We start from the raw sequence: 17,502 nt of genomic DNA, 5'->3' as shown, positions 1-17,502 counted from the left end.
TAAATAATTAGACTCGGAAGTCAAAATGATTCCTTGATCCATGCACTGCAGAGTAGATGTTGGATAGCAGGTGTGAATACAACATCAGCCTCCTTGTACATCTCAATCAGAGCTGCTGGATGACCACATGCTTTGTCAATGAGTAGTAATATTTTGAAAGTACTTTTTTTTTTCTGAGCATTAGGTCTAAACAGTGGGCTAAAAATATCCAGTAAACTATGCTGTAAACAGATGTACCATCATCCAGGCTTTGTTGATCCATTTAGAGAGCACAGGCAGAGTAGTTTAGCATCACTCTGAAAGACCCTAGGGTTTTCAGAATAGTAAATGACTTAAACAAGTCATCAACTACATCAGCCCTTCAGAAGAGAGTCAGCCTATCTTTTGAAGCTTTGAAGCCAGGCATTGACTTTTCTCTAGTTATGAGAGCCTTAGATGGCATCTTCTTCCAATATAAAGCTGTTCTGTCTACATTGAAAATCTTGTTTTGGGTAGCTGCCTTCATTAATGATCCTAGCTGTATCTTCTCTATAGCTTGCTGCGGCTTCTCCATCAGCACTTGATGTTTCACTCTGCACTTTTATGTTATGAAGCTTCTTAAACTTTATGAACCAGGTTCTGCTATCTTCAAATGTTTCTTCTGCAACTTCTTCACATCTCTCAGCCTTCACAGAATTGAAGAGAATTAGGGCCTTACTCTAGATTAGGCTTTGACTTTAAGGAATGTTGTGGCTGATTTGATCTTCTATCCAGACCACTAAAACTTTCTCCATATGATTATTCATGCTGTTTCACTTTCTTATTATTCATACGTTCACTAAAGTAGCACTTTTAATTTTCTTCAAGAAATTTTTCTTTGCATTCACAAATTGGCTGTTTGGTATAAGAAGCCTAGCTTTCAGCCTATCTCAGCTTTTGATGTAACTTCCTCACCAAACCTAATCATTTCTAGCATTTGATTTAAAGTGAGAACTGTGTGACTCTTTCTTTCAGTTGAACAATTTGAGGCCATTGTAGTGTAATTAATTGGCCTAATTTCAATATTGTTGTGTTTCAGGGAATAGGGAGGTCCAAGGAGAGTGAAAGAAATGAAGGAACGGCTGCTCTGTGGATCAGTCAGAACACACACAACATTTATTGATTAAATTTGCTGTCTTATATGGGAGAAGTTTGTGTTGCCCTAAAACAATTACAAAAGGATCACTCATTACAGACCACCATAACAGATATAATAATAGTAATAAGTTTGAACTATTGTGAGAGAGTTCCAAAATGTTACACAGAGACACAAAGAGAGCACGTTATTGGAAAACAAATGGCACCAATAGAGATGCTCAAAGCAAAGTTGACACAAACATTCAATCTGTAAAAAATGCCGTATCTGCTAAGTGCAATTATATGGTTTTGTTGTGTCCCCACCCAAATTCTCATCTTGAATTGTAATTCCCATAACTCCCATAATCCCCACGTGTCGAGGGAGAGACCAGGTGGAGGTAATTGAATCATGGGGACACTTTTCCCCATGCTGTTCTCAAAACAGTGAGTTCTCATGAGATCTGATGGTTTTATAAGGGGCTCTTCCCCCTTCGCTTGCACTCCTCTCCCCTGCTGCCTTGTGAAGAAGGACATGTTTGTTTCCCCTTTTTGCCATGATTGTAAGTTTCCTGAGGCCTCCCCAGCTATGTGGAACCATGAGTCAATTAAAATTACTTCCTTTATAAATTACCCAGTCTCAGGTATTTTTTTATTGCAGTGTGAAAACAGACTAATACCTGCAATAAAGTGAAGCACAACAAAACAAGAATGGCAAGAATGTATGTATATTAATTTTCACAATAACCCACAAAGTAGGTACTTTCAAAAATGTGCAGTTAACAGATGATGTAACTAAGGCATAGAAAAGTTAAACAACTTACAACTTGTAGGTAATGGGTACAAATCCAGACTCATACTCTGACTCTGGTATGACTTCAGGATTTATACTCTTAACTGCTATGCTATCTGGTCTCTCTATATAAAGATTCTAAAGTGGGAAGATGCACTTTACATTTCTGTGTCTCAAAGAAGGTCTGGAGAGCTGACAAGAGCAGAGGAAGCTGAATCTGTTGAGGCAGGTATCGGATTGAATTAGTAGAACGTGGTAAAGATTTTGATTTTTGTCTTAAAAGTATTTGGAAACTACTGATAGGTAGTCATTAGGAAGGTGACAAGATTATATTAGCATTTAAAAAGGATTTCTCTGGCTGTGATATGAAGAATGGATTGGAGGAGGTAGAATAAAAGCAGACAAAACCACTTGGGAACTATTTCACTGATACAAAATAGAGATGATGGTAGATGAGAGTTCGTGGTTGTGGTCACAATAGAAAAAAATATGTACTTGAGACGTATTTTAGAGCCAAAGAGGAAAGGAATTTTGATCAATTGGATACATAAATGAGATAAAGAGAGATATCATGCACATTTTAGGCACAGGCAACTGAGTGGAGGTAACAATTACTAAAATGGGAATCAACTATTAATTTTAAGAACACAAAGAAAACAGAAAAACAATCTTTGATTATTTTTCCCTCTTGGGTTGCTTTAAGATTTTTTCTTTTCTTTTTTTTAAATTAGTCTTAACCTGCTCCATAAAATTACCAGCAAGAAAGAAAAGTACAAGAATAAGGTTTACAGTTGAATCAGCTTGGTGTCATAATTCCCTATTCCAGTATCCTCAGAAGGATCCTATCATACATGCAGAAACTGCAGACACATTTGAATGGTTCAATCTTGATTCGTCATGAACTCCCTTAAGCCCAGCAGTTTCTCATTCTTAAAAGGTAGGTTATTACAGCCCAAAAGCAATTTTCATAACAAATCTACCTTTATATATTTGCAAATATGTGTTAAGGAAGACAATATAATTCTCCAATTACAAAATAAATACGAAAGGCAACTGTTCTTTGCACCTGTGGGATGAACATGAAGATTTGGAATGGGCCATGAACAGTCTGGCTGGGGGCTTTGAAGCAGGAAGTCTTGGAAGCCAGTAGATTGTAAAGTTGTCCAAGAGACCCAGAGCTCAACTCAAACGTCCAATCCTCCCATAGCCACTGTCTTTACCAAGACAGAGTCTGAAAAAACCTAATTAGTACATAGACCCAGCTCTGTTCACACAAGAAAAAATCTCTCCCTAGGCCCTGTGCAGGCCAGGCCAGAAGAACAAGGGTGACTCAGGACACTCCATTTATTGACCCCCAAGTCTAACAAAACTAAAATCTCTGCATGGTGTTTTAAGAGGACCTTGACCTTGTTCCCACCCTATGGTCACTGAAGTCAGCTCACTTATGTTTCTGTAGCCTCTGCATCTGTTTTCTGAGAAAGTAAGAGGATTTCATGTGCCCAGTTCCTTCACAGTCTCTCAGCATTTGTGATCATCTTAGGATGCAGAGGGAAACAGCCAGCAAGAACCAGAAGCTTTTCCACAGGTTTAAGAGAGGTGGCTTGCACAGCCAATCCAGTGCTGGATCCTGTCCAGGTTGAGGGCAATGAGATTTTCCCCATGACTGTTGGGAAATGAATCATAGGATCCCAGCTGCTCTACCAAAAGACCATCCCTGGGACACTCGCTGTGAGCAGCCACAATGGTGTAAAAGGGCCAGTTGGCACAGCTGCCCAGGGCAAGGCAGATGGTTAAGTGGCCCCCATGGTAGGCCTTGCAGAGGAGAGTAGTGAGGTGGACAATGGTGCAGCTGGCATGTGGCTCCTTGGAGCGTCCCGCTACCCACACCAACCAGCTCTATGACCTTGGCGGGGCAGAGGACTGACACAGAAAGCAGCTGCAGGTGGACACTGGGCCATGACAACTGGCTACCCAAGCCAGAAAACCTTGACTCTGAAAGCAGATAATCCACTCACCCCGCAGACTTTTGTCTTCGTCTTTGACTTTCATTTTCACTATGATGTTCATAGGTGTGTTTTTCTTAATGTTTACCAGGCTTAGGTTTGTAGCACTTCTTGAATCTGAGTCTTGATGTCTTTTGTCAATTTTGGAAAGTTTTTAGTCATTATTTCTTAAAATATTGCATCAGTCCTGTTCTGTTTCTCCTTTCTTTTGGGGAATCCAGTTAAATGTATGTTAGATCTTTGAATTTATGATGTGTATTATCTCTCCTTTTACTCTGCAGCTTCAGTCTAGATATTTTTTTTCTGTTCTATCTTCCAGTTAATGAATTCTCTCTTCATCTCTCTTTAACCTGCTATTAAACCCACTGTGTCAGTAATTGCATCTCAGCTTCAAACCCAGCTAAATGGGTGTCTGCAAACCATGTTTCTACTTTGTCAGTTGGTTCCATATTAGGATTTGCCAACAGGCAGCAATAGAGGGATACAGCAATTTTGGAAAAAGGAGGAGGCATTTGCTTCTTCTTATTTGTTCCCTGTGGGCTTTCTATAGAATTTCTTTCTCCTGGTAGTTCCTTTGAGCATTACCCCAGTGATGCTTCTCAAAGTGCCTTCCTGTAGCAGCAGCTAAAACCAGCTTATAGTTTTTCTATCTCTTGAAGAATTGGCTTCAGTGACCTTAGAGACCTCAGAATCCCAGAGATTTAAGTTCCAGGCTCAGAGACACCACCAGAGCCAAATGGCGGGTGCCTCCTCCTCTGAGTCAATAATTACATTTACTTTTTTCTCCCAAGCTTTTGAGGTATAGTTAACACATAAACATTGTGCATATTTATGACGTTTCAATAGATGTGTATATTGTGAGATGATTCCTTCAATCAAGCTAACTAACCTATACATCATCTCACATATTTATCCACCCCATTGTTTTTGTGTGCGTGTGAGAGAACAATTAAGACCTACTCACTTGGACAATTTCAAATAGTTATGTGTCATTTAACAAGGAGAATACATTCTGAGAAATGCATCCTTAGGTGATTTCATCATTGTGTGAACTTCTTAGAGTATACTTACACAAACCTAGATGGTAGAGCCTACTACACACCTAGGCTCTATGATATTGTCTATGGCTCCAAGGTTGCAAACCTGTGTAGACACAAATTCAACCTAGGTTTTTTGTTTGTTTGTTTGTTTTTCTCCTTACTTACTGATCAGTTTGCAATGCTACTTAACTATTTTACTTACAGAGGTTTATGTCAAGTCTTGTCAGAAAGAAGAGAGTTCCTATTCCTTATTCAAGTTCGATTGCCTACAGTATGTCTGTATAAAGTGAATATGGTTAGAAATATCCCTCAGAGAAATTATCTTGGCTTTGCAGCTTATACTACTTTAATAGAGACAGTTTTTATTTATTTTTATTTGTTTTGAGGTATGGTCTCACTGTGTTGCCCAGGCTGGAGTTCAGTGGCAACATCTCGGCTCACTATAGCCTCAACCTCCTGGGCTCAAGTGATCCTGCCACCTCAGCCTCCCTAGTAGCTTGGACTACAGGCACACACAACCACGCCTGGCTAATTTTTTTTTTTTTGTATTTTTTTTAGAGACGGGATTTTGCCACGTTGCCCAGGCTGGTCTCAAATGCCTGAGCTCAAGCCATACATCCACTTGGACCACCCAAAGTGTTGGGATTACAGGGGTGAGCCACTGTACCCACTTTAGTGGAGACATTTTGAAAAGCGAGCGTTAATTTAGATATTTTGAAATGATCATATTAATATAAACTTGAGGTGAGTTTTCATAAGCAAATCTGGATCAATACAATGACCTTAGATGTTATAACCAAATATTCAAAGGAATGAGAAACATCAGGCTATGACCTATTTTACTCTCTTTGAGCCATGAGCCATGTAGTCTATGGATTTGGGAAGTATTTAAAAAGATGTATAAGTCCATCAAGTTTATTTACTTATTTTTTTTGAGATGGAGTCTCACTCTGTCACCCAGGCTGGAGTGCAGTGGTGTGATCTCTACTCACTGCAACCCCTGCCTCCTGGGTTCAAGCAATCCTCCCACCTCAGCCTCCAGAGTAGCTGGGACTACAGGCATGCACCGCCACCCCGCTAATTTTTGTATTTTTAGTAGAGATGGGGTTTCAGCATGTTAGCCAGGCCTGTCTCAAACTCCTGACCTCAGGTGATCCACCTGCCTCGGCCTCCCAAAGTGCCGGGATTATAGGCATAAGCCACCATGCCTGGCCAAGTATAAGATACTTAAAGTTAGGGGGAAACGATGCTTCAGAAATTTTAGTGACCAAATTAATGAAATATCGAGTCAAGTAACCTAGTCTAAGTAGGTCAAGGTGCAGGCTTTTGTGAATAAATAAAATAAGTTGATGACATAAAAGGGTCGTGGGCCACCGGGCCACTTTCTTTAAATCATAGAGTAACTCCCATAGCAATTATAAATAGAGTTCAGTGTGTTCCTTCAAGGTCACAATTGAGAATCCAATTAGTGTTCAAGCTGTAATCTCTGCTTGTTATGTGGCTTTAAGCATCTGAGATAGTCTCCCCTTAAATTGCTTGGGATGGTTAACGCTTTTTCCCTAGTTTGTCATCGTCTTCAACCCTGGAAAATTTTAGAATTAGGTGTAGGAGTGTTTAAGAGACTTAAACACATTGTTTATTCCCTCATTTCATTCAGATGCCCTCTCTGATTCTAGATTCTGTACAAGAGAGCCCCGCCCACTCCATCATTGCTATTCCCTCATTGTGCTTTATTTTTGCTTTATAGCATGTTGCATTACCTACAATATGTTGTATATAATAGAATATATTTATTTCTGCTATTTGACTCTGTTTTTCCATTGGAATGTAAGCTCCTCCAGGGTGTGGACTTTTGTTTGTTGCTATATCTCCAGAACATAAAGCAATGTGCCTGGCACACAGTAAGTTGTTATTACATGAATGAAAAATACTGAATAAAGGAGGCCTCTCTTTTCATGATCCTAAAGGAATCTGGGGAAGTTAAAAATGAGAAAGTAATTCCTTAGCACTACTTTGTTTTTGAAATGGCAGAACAGCCTTTCATTTTGAATAGTCTATATTTTAGCAATCACCCTTTTTATTCTTACATTTTTTGGTTCTAAAGGACACAATAGAGATGGTCATTATGCACTTCTGTATTCCGATTATCCACCAAAGAAATTAAACAAACACACTTAGAATCTTACAATGTTGCAGGCTCTTTGCTAGATGTTTTAGATTTGGAGATTCAAGACACATCCTTGTCCTCAAGAGGCTTCTAGTATTGTTGGGAGGCAGCAAGAAAACAATTCTTATAACATGCACACTAATACTGTGATGAGACATTTACACAGGATGCAAGGGGACCCAGAAGTAGGGCATGCAACCCAGAATGAGAGAGTCCATGAAGATTTCCTAGAACAGATGGTGCTTAAACTCAGCATTGACTGATAAACATTATAATAACAAAAATATTACTGTCATCATTCCTTGAGTACTTAGTATATGCCAGTCAATTGACAACCTTAATGTCATTGTTCCTGACAGGAACCCTTGGGTGGTAAATAATACTAAGAGGTGAAGCTGGCTGGGCTTCTGGGTCGAGTGGGGACTTGGAGAACTTTTCTGTTTAGCTAAAGTTTTGTAAATGCACCAATCAGCACTCTGTAAAAATGCACCAATCAATGCTCTGTGTTTAGCTAAAGGTTTGTAAATACACCAATCAGCACTCTGAAAAAAGGCACCAATCAATGCTCTGTGTCTAGCTAAAGGTTTGTAAACACACCAATCAGCACTCTGTGAAATGGACCAATCAGCGCTCTGTAAAATGGACCAATCAGCAGGACGTGGGCAGGGCCAAATACGGGAATAAAAGCTGGCCTCTGGAGCCAGCAGTGGCAACCGGCTTGGGTCTCCTTCTATGCTGTGGAGGCTTTGTTCTTTCGCTCTTTGCAATAAATCTTGCTGCTGCTCACTCTGGGTCCGCACTACCTTTACGAACTGTAACACTCATCACGAAGGTCTTCAGCGTCACTCCTGAAGTCAGCAAGACCACAAACCCACTGGGAGGAACAAACAACCCCCAGGCGCACTGTTTTTAAGAGCTGTAACACTCACTGCGAAGATCTGTGGCTTCACTCCTAAAGTCAGCAAGACCATGAACCCACCAGAAGGAAGAAGCTCTGGACACATCTGGACATCTGAAGGAACAAACTCCAGACACACCATCTTTAAGAACTGTAACACTCACAGCGAGGGTCCGCGGCTTCGTTCTTGAAGTCAGCGAGACCAAGAACCCACCGGAAGGAACCAATTCTGGACACAATATTATTCTCAAATTGTAGATAAGGAAAGTGTGTTTAAAAATAATTGGTAAGTTACCCAAGATTACATAGGCACTAAGTGGCAGAATGGAACGCTGGGAGGAGGTGATGAGGCCAGCACAAAGAAAACAAAATTTGCAAAACACAAAAGCGTGATGGAGCATGACAAAGCAGCAACTAATAGGATTGACCAGGTGGGGTGTGGAGGGCTTTAGAAGGTTGGAGTGGAAGGTGGGGAAATGTTTTGATATAATGTCGGAGAAAAAGAGCAGGGTCAGATCACGATGGGTAAGGGTCAAGCCAAGGATTTTGAAGTTTAGATTTGGAAATTTCTGATCCTGATATTCTAAAGAATGATTAATTATCCAGCTCTGCATAGAAATTAGTGGAAAAGTTTAAGATATAAGAGATTCCATAAGTAGTTTCTCACTCTTTAAAGTGAGAGACCCTATTAAAAACAACTGTTTTGCCTCTGGGTTTATGAGAAAGACTAAGAAGAAAGGAGACAGAGAAAGGGTTTTAAAAGGGTTTGAAATGCAATGTTTCTACATAGAACTTGTTCCTTGTCAGGCTTCTTGATATTTATTTTTTAACTTTCATTTTAAGTTCAAGGGTACAAGTGCTTGTTTGCTGCTTCGGTAAATTTGTATCATGGGGGTTTGTTGTATAGATTATTTTATCACCCAGGTGTTAAGCCTAATGCCCATTAGTTATTTTTCCTGATCCTCTCCCTCCTCCTGCTTTCCACCCTCTGATATGCCCAAGTGTATGTTGTTCTCTTCTATGTGTCAATGTGTTTTCATCATCTAGCTCCCACCTATAAGTGAGAACATGTGGTATTTGATTTTCTGTTCCTGTGTCCAACTCCATTCATGTCCCTGCAAAGGACATGATCTCATTCTTTTTGAGGGATCATCCAGGAACCAATATTTATTTTTTGGTCTGCTATGTGTCAGTGAATGGGCTTGGATTTTCACATCATCTCGTTGATTCTCATCCTACAAAGTAGAAAAGTAGGAAAATTTTATTCATTCTATAGATGAGGAAACTGAGCACTGATAAAACTAATTAATTTTTCAGGGCTCACATGGCTAGTTAATGGGGAAGTCAGACTTAAACCTATGTAAAGACTCAAGCTCTTTCTAGCTTAAGCTGTGTTCTTCCCTAGAGAACAGTACTTTTCAAACCAGTAGATCATGACCTAATAAAAGATCATGACTATCAAGGTAGTGGTTCCTAATTAGCATTTGAAAAAATAAAATAGGTTGGGTACAGTGGCTCACGCCTGTAATCCCAGCACTTTGGGAGGTCGAGGTGGGTGGATCACCTGAGTTCAGGAGTTCAAGACCAGCCTGGTCAACATGGTGAAACCCTGTCTCTACTAAAAATTCAAAAACTTAGGCAGGTGTGGTGCTGCACACCTGTAGTCCAGGCTACTCAGGAGGCTGAGGCAGGAGAATTGCTTGAATCGGGAGGCAGAGGTTACAGTAGGCTAAGATAGCACCACTGCACTCTAGTCTGGGTGACAGAGCAACCTCCGTCTCAAATAATAATATAAAATAAAATCGAGAAATAGATTAGCAGCATGCATTGCATGTAATAATGGTTAACATTGGTTGAAACTTTGTTTTAGTTATACATATATATAAAAATATAAATATTTATATGTACTGAGTTATCAGAAATGTGCTTCTTATTATTGGCTGGGGTTTAAAATGTTTGAAAAACTCATTCAGCGAAATATCAGTCGGATCACTGTTATCACTCCACTACTCCATAGCGAGCACTTTTTCCTGTGAAGTTAAATGTTTACAGGTAACTGACAGCCTAATACACCTCAAGTAGATGACACAGCAAGAATAGAAAGGGAATGAAAAGGAGAAGTTTTGTAAGGGCTGAGGAAGATTAGCTGACCAGTTCTTTCCCATCTCATTTCGATCAATGGCAAGCTGTCAAGTGAGGCAGGAGAATAGGGCCTGGAGGTAGAGAACCTACGGCCAATTCACACTGACTTCCTAGAAATAAATCAAAAGGAAAACCCCAACTTTCCACACCCAAGTAACAAAAGAACAGAGGCTACTTCCTTTGCCCCACTCCTTTCTGAATCACAGATGAGAAAAGGAAAGTACCTCTGATTATTCCCATACAACAACCAGTCAGACTGGTCACAGGCCTAGTCTTCATTTGCATAGGGGTATAACTTTGTAAGTTTACTTCAGCCTCTAATTGGTCCCCTCCTGCAACCAATCAGACATTTGCATAGTGTGTTAACTTTGTAACTTCACTCAGCCTCTGATTGGTCACCTTCCATGACCAATCAGACTGGTTGCAGGTCACTACCTCATTTGCATAGGGTGTAAACCAAATAACCAATGGGAAACTTCTAGAGGGTATTTAGATCCCAGAAAATTCTGTAACCAGTGCTCTTGAGCTGCTTGCTCAAGCCCACTCCTACTCTGTGGAGTGTACTTTCATTGCAATAGATCTGTGCTTTTGTTGCTTTATTATTTCATTGCTTTGTTTTTGCATTTTGTCCAATTCTTTGTTCAAAATGGCAAGAACCTGGACCACTCATAGTCAAGATCCTTCACCAGTAACAAAAGCTTCTTTAATTTAACATTTCATCTGCTGTATTGAGGGAAGGCAGACAGTAGCAATTACTATTTCAAGAACATATATGTGTGGATCATTTTTTGATGTGGTAAATTGAGGAAGAATTTTTCTCTCTCGATTCTTGTCCTGTAAGGAAAAGGAGAAAGAAATAACCAGAACGCACCAAGCCTAGGTGGTGGTGGAAAGGTGATGGGGCAGGAGGACACATCTAAACACGTGGAATCCCAATGCCGGGCAGCCAGGGCCAAATCTATATTCTCCCAACATTGGGTACCCTGGAGGCCCAATCCTGCCCACCCACCACCTATCAATCCACCCTTTCCCCAGGCCCCTTTCCTCCTCCCTGAGGAGCTCCGCAGGGCAATGCAACTTTCCCCCCAAGTGGACCCCCTCATCCTGTGCCACAGCCACAGTATCCAGGATACCAACCCTCGGTTCCCCACCCTTTTTCACACCCCCTCCTGCCCCTGGAATGCCTCCTGTGAATCCCTTGGCTCCTGACGTGGTTGGACCAGGAGTGATAGTGGACAAGAAGATTCAGAAGAAAATGAAGAAAGTTCCTAAAAAGGTACACAAGCACTACAAGCACCACAAGCATGCCAAGCATTCCTCCTCCTCTTCCAGCAGTGACTCTGACTGAATACAGGCCCTGGACCCTTCCCTCAAGTCTCATCAGTTCTGCTCTCCCATCTAGCTTCAGATGCCATGATCTACTGGGGAAAAGTAGCCCTTGTGCTCTCCACCCCTACCCCCACCTGAGCCTCACCTTGCTCTTCAGCCCTGAGTGGCTAGGGAAGATGGGAAGAGGATTGCCATGGCATGGCCATCTTCTTGCTGCTTGGATAGATCCTATAGTTAATGAGTTTAGCAGGGGAGTTATTTCTTTAAGATGATGAACTAAATGTTGAAGACAAGCTTGAGATCTGTAAAATGTGATTTTTTTACTTCCTCTTATAATACTTGTGATTGGGGAGGTTTGTGGAAATTTAATTATAACAAAAAGCCTCTGTCTTTTTTGTAATGTTGGCATATTTGGGGAATTTAGTGGCAAATACATTCCTCAGCAGGCCTTTTGTTGGTTGCACTAACTGCAAGGTTGCTGGGAAGTAGAGTCCATTCGGTTGATGAGCTTTGACTGCCGTTTTGGAAACTCACCTCTCCTCCTTAGCCCAATATGCTGTCTCAGGTCCTATTCTCGTTCTCCAGCTCTCAGTCCAAACAAAGTTATTTCTCCTGGAAAAAAAAGAAATAGAAGTGTATATGTATGATAATATTCATACTTATTGAACACATGTGCCTACGCAGATTTATTATCTATACTATATATAATTATATGTTAAATCTAACAAAACTCTATGTGTGTGGTGTTAACTCACAATCTGTTTCTCTTTGGAACCCCATTCTGTATACAAACATTTTTGCAACACATGTGGATTAGTAGTAGGAATAGATGGTTTAAAAATATTATGTTAAAACAACAACTTAAGTCAGCATGTTAAAGAAACATAAAAATCAAAATAGTACAGTAATTTCTCTGTAGCAGTGGAAATAAGAGGGAAATACTAAATGTGGAAACATATAGATTTCTGTATATGCATATAAATGTTTCAGCTGTTGTTAATATCTCCTGAAAGAATCTTAGCTACTAACCTCCTCAATAAATATTTCACATTTAGTAAAGAAAATGTACTACCTATCTAGTAAAGGAAATGTTTACTTGCCATTTTGCCCTTTTTCTGATTTTATATTTGAACATCAGTATTAGTGGTGTCTTGATGAGCCTAGCTTTTACTCTTTAGCATGTCTGAATAGATTATTGTAATTAGCTAGTTGGATTAATTTCACTGGCTTTCTGACTAGTCAGACTGTAGAGTATTAAGAGGCAACAAATTTAATTGCATAGGGTCAACCATTTTCAAATGCATGGTGACACCAATCAGAGTGGACTTAGCTATAGTGAAATAAACAATTCCATGTGCATGTCATTTACGGCACAAAATCTTTAAATATACACAAAACTAACTCTTCCTGCAGCATTGCTTAGTATAAATTAATATAGAAACATCGTTGGCCAGTGGTACAGACACTGACACAGTAAACATTTTTTTGCTGTTGTTGGACTTGTGTGCACTGCAGATGGGTGGTGTTCAATCATTACTAAATCATTACTATTTGTCCAATTTGGCTGTTTTAGGAAAAAGATAAAGAATTATGTATTGGACATGGAAGTCATGGTACCTGTGACACACATACCTGTTGTTAGTTTATGTTGCCCCACCTAGAGCCCTTTGCTCAGGAGTCTGTTATTTGTTCAGAGAAAGGGAATTTATTGACTGATATAACTGAGAAGTAAAAACTAGGGCTAAATTCAAGTGTGGCTGGATTCAGAAGCTCACAAATTGGATTTAGTTGCTGGTCTCTATCTGTCGCCCAGCTTGGCCATACTTTCTTCCATGTTTTGGCTTCATTTTCAGAATCCATGTGGTTACAATATGGCAGCAGCTGCTCCAGCCTCACACCTCCTCAAGTTAAAGCCCAACAGAAGAAGGAAATGTCCTTTCTGTTTAAATATCTCTTTCTGGTTAGTCAAGTAAAAGTCCTGAGATTAGTTCTGATTTATTCTGACTGACTTGGCTTGAATTAAGTGTCTATTCTTGGATCAAACTGCAGCCAGAAGAATTCAAAGTCCTGATTGGCCAAACCTAGGCCTTTTGTTCTATCCCCTAAACCAGGAATTAAGGCCCAGTGCAAAGCATATGGATTGAAAGTTGGGAAGAGTTACAGTTACTTGAATAAAGAGAAGTTGGATGCTTAGAACTGAAAATATCCACAATGCTAAGATCATTTTTATATTTATTCAAGCTAATTCAACATTTTAAAAACAAGAATAGGAACTTTATCTATATAATACCAGCTTCAACCCAAGAGGAGTATGGAAAGACCTCTGATATTCCCCCCAGGTCACTTGCTGGCTTTGTGATCTTGGGTAGATCACAATCTCTGATTCTTGTTCTTCCCAGCTGCAAAATGGGGATAATATTGTCTCCCTATCCGTATCACAGATGATTACGAAGATTCAAAAAGGTAATATTTCTAATAAAAATCATAACATCTAATATCTAATGGACAGTTTATGTAGAAACTATGTTGTTTAATCCTTATACTAATTCTATGCAGTACGTATTACTATGGTACTCACTTTTAAGAGATCTAAGGCTTAGAGAGGTTAAATAATTTGCTTGGCATCACACAGCATTAAATGACTAGATCAGCATCCATGTCTATTTCATTACAAAATTCATGATGATAGCCACCATGACACAGATATAAAGATCGTTACTGGATTTAAATGACTCTAAGATTCACATTTCTTCCCATTTTAACATATTTAAAATCAGCATGCATCTTACAATTGATGATTAGGAGCCAATCTGACATAGTAGTCATCAGTTGCTTATGTGTGAACCTGGTCGTTGCTGGTCTTATTGTTGTTAATTCAACTGAGTCAGCTATATGTGTTGAGTTTAAATGCCATGCAAAATGTTCTTAAAAATATTACACTATGATTTGGCATTGAAATAGAAATTTATGTAACAGAAAAGCACAGAAGCACAGCAATGAAGCATCAATATGATATAGTGAAGCAAATGCTCATCCCTGTGGAAATTACCACAACTTCGTATTTTCTTATAAGGCAATAACCACATGCCTTATGAGATCTTAGAAAGAAAGATGCCCCAAAGTGGAATCCATGTTATGCCTGGTACTGAGATGTGTGCTAAAGGATTTTCTGTCACATGCCAAGATTTACAAATGTCATAGTAAATTGATTTTGCTTCTATTTTCCTTTCTACATGGGACTTGGATGATAAATATCTATGCCCAAATAAGTCTCAAATAACTGTGTCATTAAATGGAAAATAAAGATGTTCAGTATACAGAGGCATGAACCATAGTTTAATTGGCATTAGCCTTTTCTTTTTCTAGAAAGGCAGACGACATTTGTATTTCTTGCAGTTTGGACTCTTTGATTCTATAAAGTGCAGTATTACTGTATTGAAGAAATAATAGAAAGCTTTATATTTTGAGGAGGTGTTTTAGCAGATCCATAGTGAATCACCCATTTTCAAGATCTTTAGCCTAAAAATTAAACCATTTACTATAAAAATTAAGTCATAATGGAGAGATCTGGGGAAAAAACTCAGAAGGAATTATAAGTACTTTATTACTCATATAACAGATATAAGTGAATTGGCCGAAATAATGGAAACAGGAACAAGTTTCAGGCCAGGTAATTAGCCAAACTAGCCTTTCTTTACCAGAATCTGGACAGATGTGTAAAGTTTTGAAATTAGCTCTTTGGGGCTCCGGATATCTATTTATCACTTTACCTGCCTTCATATGAAACAGGAAATTTTTTTTCTGTTTTGTTAAAATATTCTCTATCATCCATACCTAAAATTTATGGGGGAGGGGTGGTGAAAGGGGTCAGGTGAAATTGAGGGGTCCTTATTTCTTACCATTAATGATTCCTTTCCTCCAAAGAAATGACTTTTATTTAAATTAGGACATCTTTTTTTCCCATAAAACAAATATTACAGACAAAAGGTATTTATTTTCACAAGGTATCCATTTTGAGGTGTTTACTTAAAGAAACACACTTTGCTCAATCTTTGCAGTCACTAAACTGCAGAAGTCACAAGAACCCCTTTTTCAGAAGCTGTGAAGTCACTGAATGAAATAAAGTCAAATTTGGCCCAGTATTGCATTAGGAAATCTCGTTTGCAGAGGCTAGGCCTTTTTTCCTTGCAAGTGAGCCTACTTATCACTGTTTATTGATGATCTTGTAGGCCTCAATAGGCTCGGTAATAATAAAATCTTTTTACCACTAAATCATGTTGAAAATACAATATATTTTCTCTTCTAAGAATATGGCAATATGCCCTAGTTCCAAATCTTAGTAAATCTGATTTGATTTCTAATTTCATATCCCTAGAACTTTATAGATAAAGCATTTTAAAGAGTTACTAAATCCATGCAGCTTTGCAAATGAATAATAATCATTATATTCTCAGAAATTATTACTGTTATTACTACCAGTTCTAAATAATCTTTGTATGATACTTTGTAAGATTGTTTCATGTCTCTTATCTTGCTAAATTCTTTTATGTTTATTGTAGAGCACCTAATCATTGAAGGGAAAATACCATATTTGGTTTTGCACACTGCTTTCCATATATTGACTTAAATATATTCCTAATACAAAGAAATACCCATGCTCCATTTGGTAGAAGCTCCCAAGGATTATTCCGTGTCTGTCAGAATGGTCTCCCAGTTAGTTAGTCATGATGCCTAATCTTCCTGGCATTAGAATGGTTATGATACAATGTGTCAAAATAAGACTTGAAGAATCTGTGATGCCCTAAAAAATGGTGTGAAATAGAAATTATTGAACAGAAAGAGGATTAATACTTTGAAGGCTTAAAAAGAAAGCAGAAAGAGGAAACAAGCACTTACCACACCCCAAACATTGCCAATTTTGTTAGTTGAAAATTAAGTGTCTAGCTTTTAAAAATTTATTTAAATATTCTGTCATGCAGACACATGCTCACCTTAGTCCATGATTTTGGTTTTGGGATTTGATTTGGGATTCTGGGATCCTGCTTGCATTCATCAAAAAAAAAAAATTATCTTAAAAACATAGTCTTTCATGAGCTAAGCTTTTTATTTTGAATGAAACTTTCCTTATTTGTTTTATAGTATTACATGTATTATGTATGATTTTTCTTTACCAGGATGATGAAAAGAGTTGTGTAAATTTTAGCGATCAGATAGACTCCGTAGATTACTATTAGATAAGAGAATGTTCAAACCGGGTCCCTGGCAAGCTTCAGTAAGCCGAAGCCCCTCAGCATGAACCAGCAGGAGGAAAAGATAGGTTGAGAGGCAGTCAGCAGACGCTCATACTTGCACATGTTTATTTTCAATAATTAGCATAGTGTTAATAGAAACATCCATTTGAAGCAAAGGCTGCTTATTTGCACAAACAGTGAAAATATGTGGTACTGTAGTTTTACTATAAAGACTACAAAATTAAGCAACAAACGCTAAACTCAACGTAAATTCAACAACATATTTTCAGAGAGAACTAGGACTGAACATCAAAATGTATATATATATATTTTTTAACTTTTATTTTAAGTTCAGGGGTTCATGTGCAGTTTTGTTATATAGGTAAGCTTGTGTCATGGGAGTTTGTTGTACAGGTTATTTCCATTACCCAGGTATTATGCCTAGTACCCATTAGTTACTTTTTCTGATCCTCTTCCTCTTCCCCCACTCCACTCTCTGATAGGCCCCAGTGTGTGTTGTTCCTCTGCAAGTTCAATGTGTTCTCATCATTTAGCTCCCACTTATAAGTGAGACAATGTGGTGATTTAGTTTGGGTCTGTGTCCCCACCCAAATCTCATGTCAAATTGTAATCCTCACTGTTGGAGGAGGGCCCTGGTGGGAGGTGATTGGGTCGTGGGAGCAGACGTCCTCTTTGCTATTCTCATGATGGTAAGTAAGTTCGCATGAGATTTGATTGCTTAAAAGTGTATAGCACTTTTCCCTTTGCTCTCTTTCTCTTGCTTTGCCATGTGAAGATGTGCCTGCT

At 38.9% G+C, this 17,502-nt stretch overlaps 2 pseudogenes; one reads left to right on the top strand and one right to left on the bottom strand.

Annotated features, from left to right (window-relative positions):
- Positions 1-3,327: 3,327 nt before the first annotated feature.
- On the bottom strand, positions 3,328-3,934 carry LOC101139711 (small ribosomal subunit protein bS16m-like; annotated as a pseudogene).
- Positions 3,935-8,385: 4,451 nt separating this feature from the next.
- Positions 8,386-11,504, top strand: LOC101139331 (proline-rich protein 13-like; annotated as a pseudogene).
- Positions 11,505-17,502: the final 5,998 nt, after the last annotated feature.

The sequence above is a fragment of the Gorilla gorilla genome, chromosome 7 (assembly GCF_029281585.2).
Source record: "Gorilla gorilla gorilla isolate KB3781 chromosome 7, NHGRI_mGorGor1-v2.1_pri, whole genome shotgun sequence".
Taxonomy (NCBI): Eukaryota; Metazoa; Chordata; class Mammalia; order Primates; family Hominidae; genus Gorilla; species Gorilla gorilla.
This window is presented reverse-complemented; position numbering and strand designations above follow the sequence as displayed.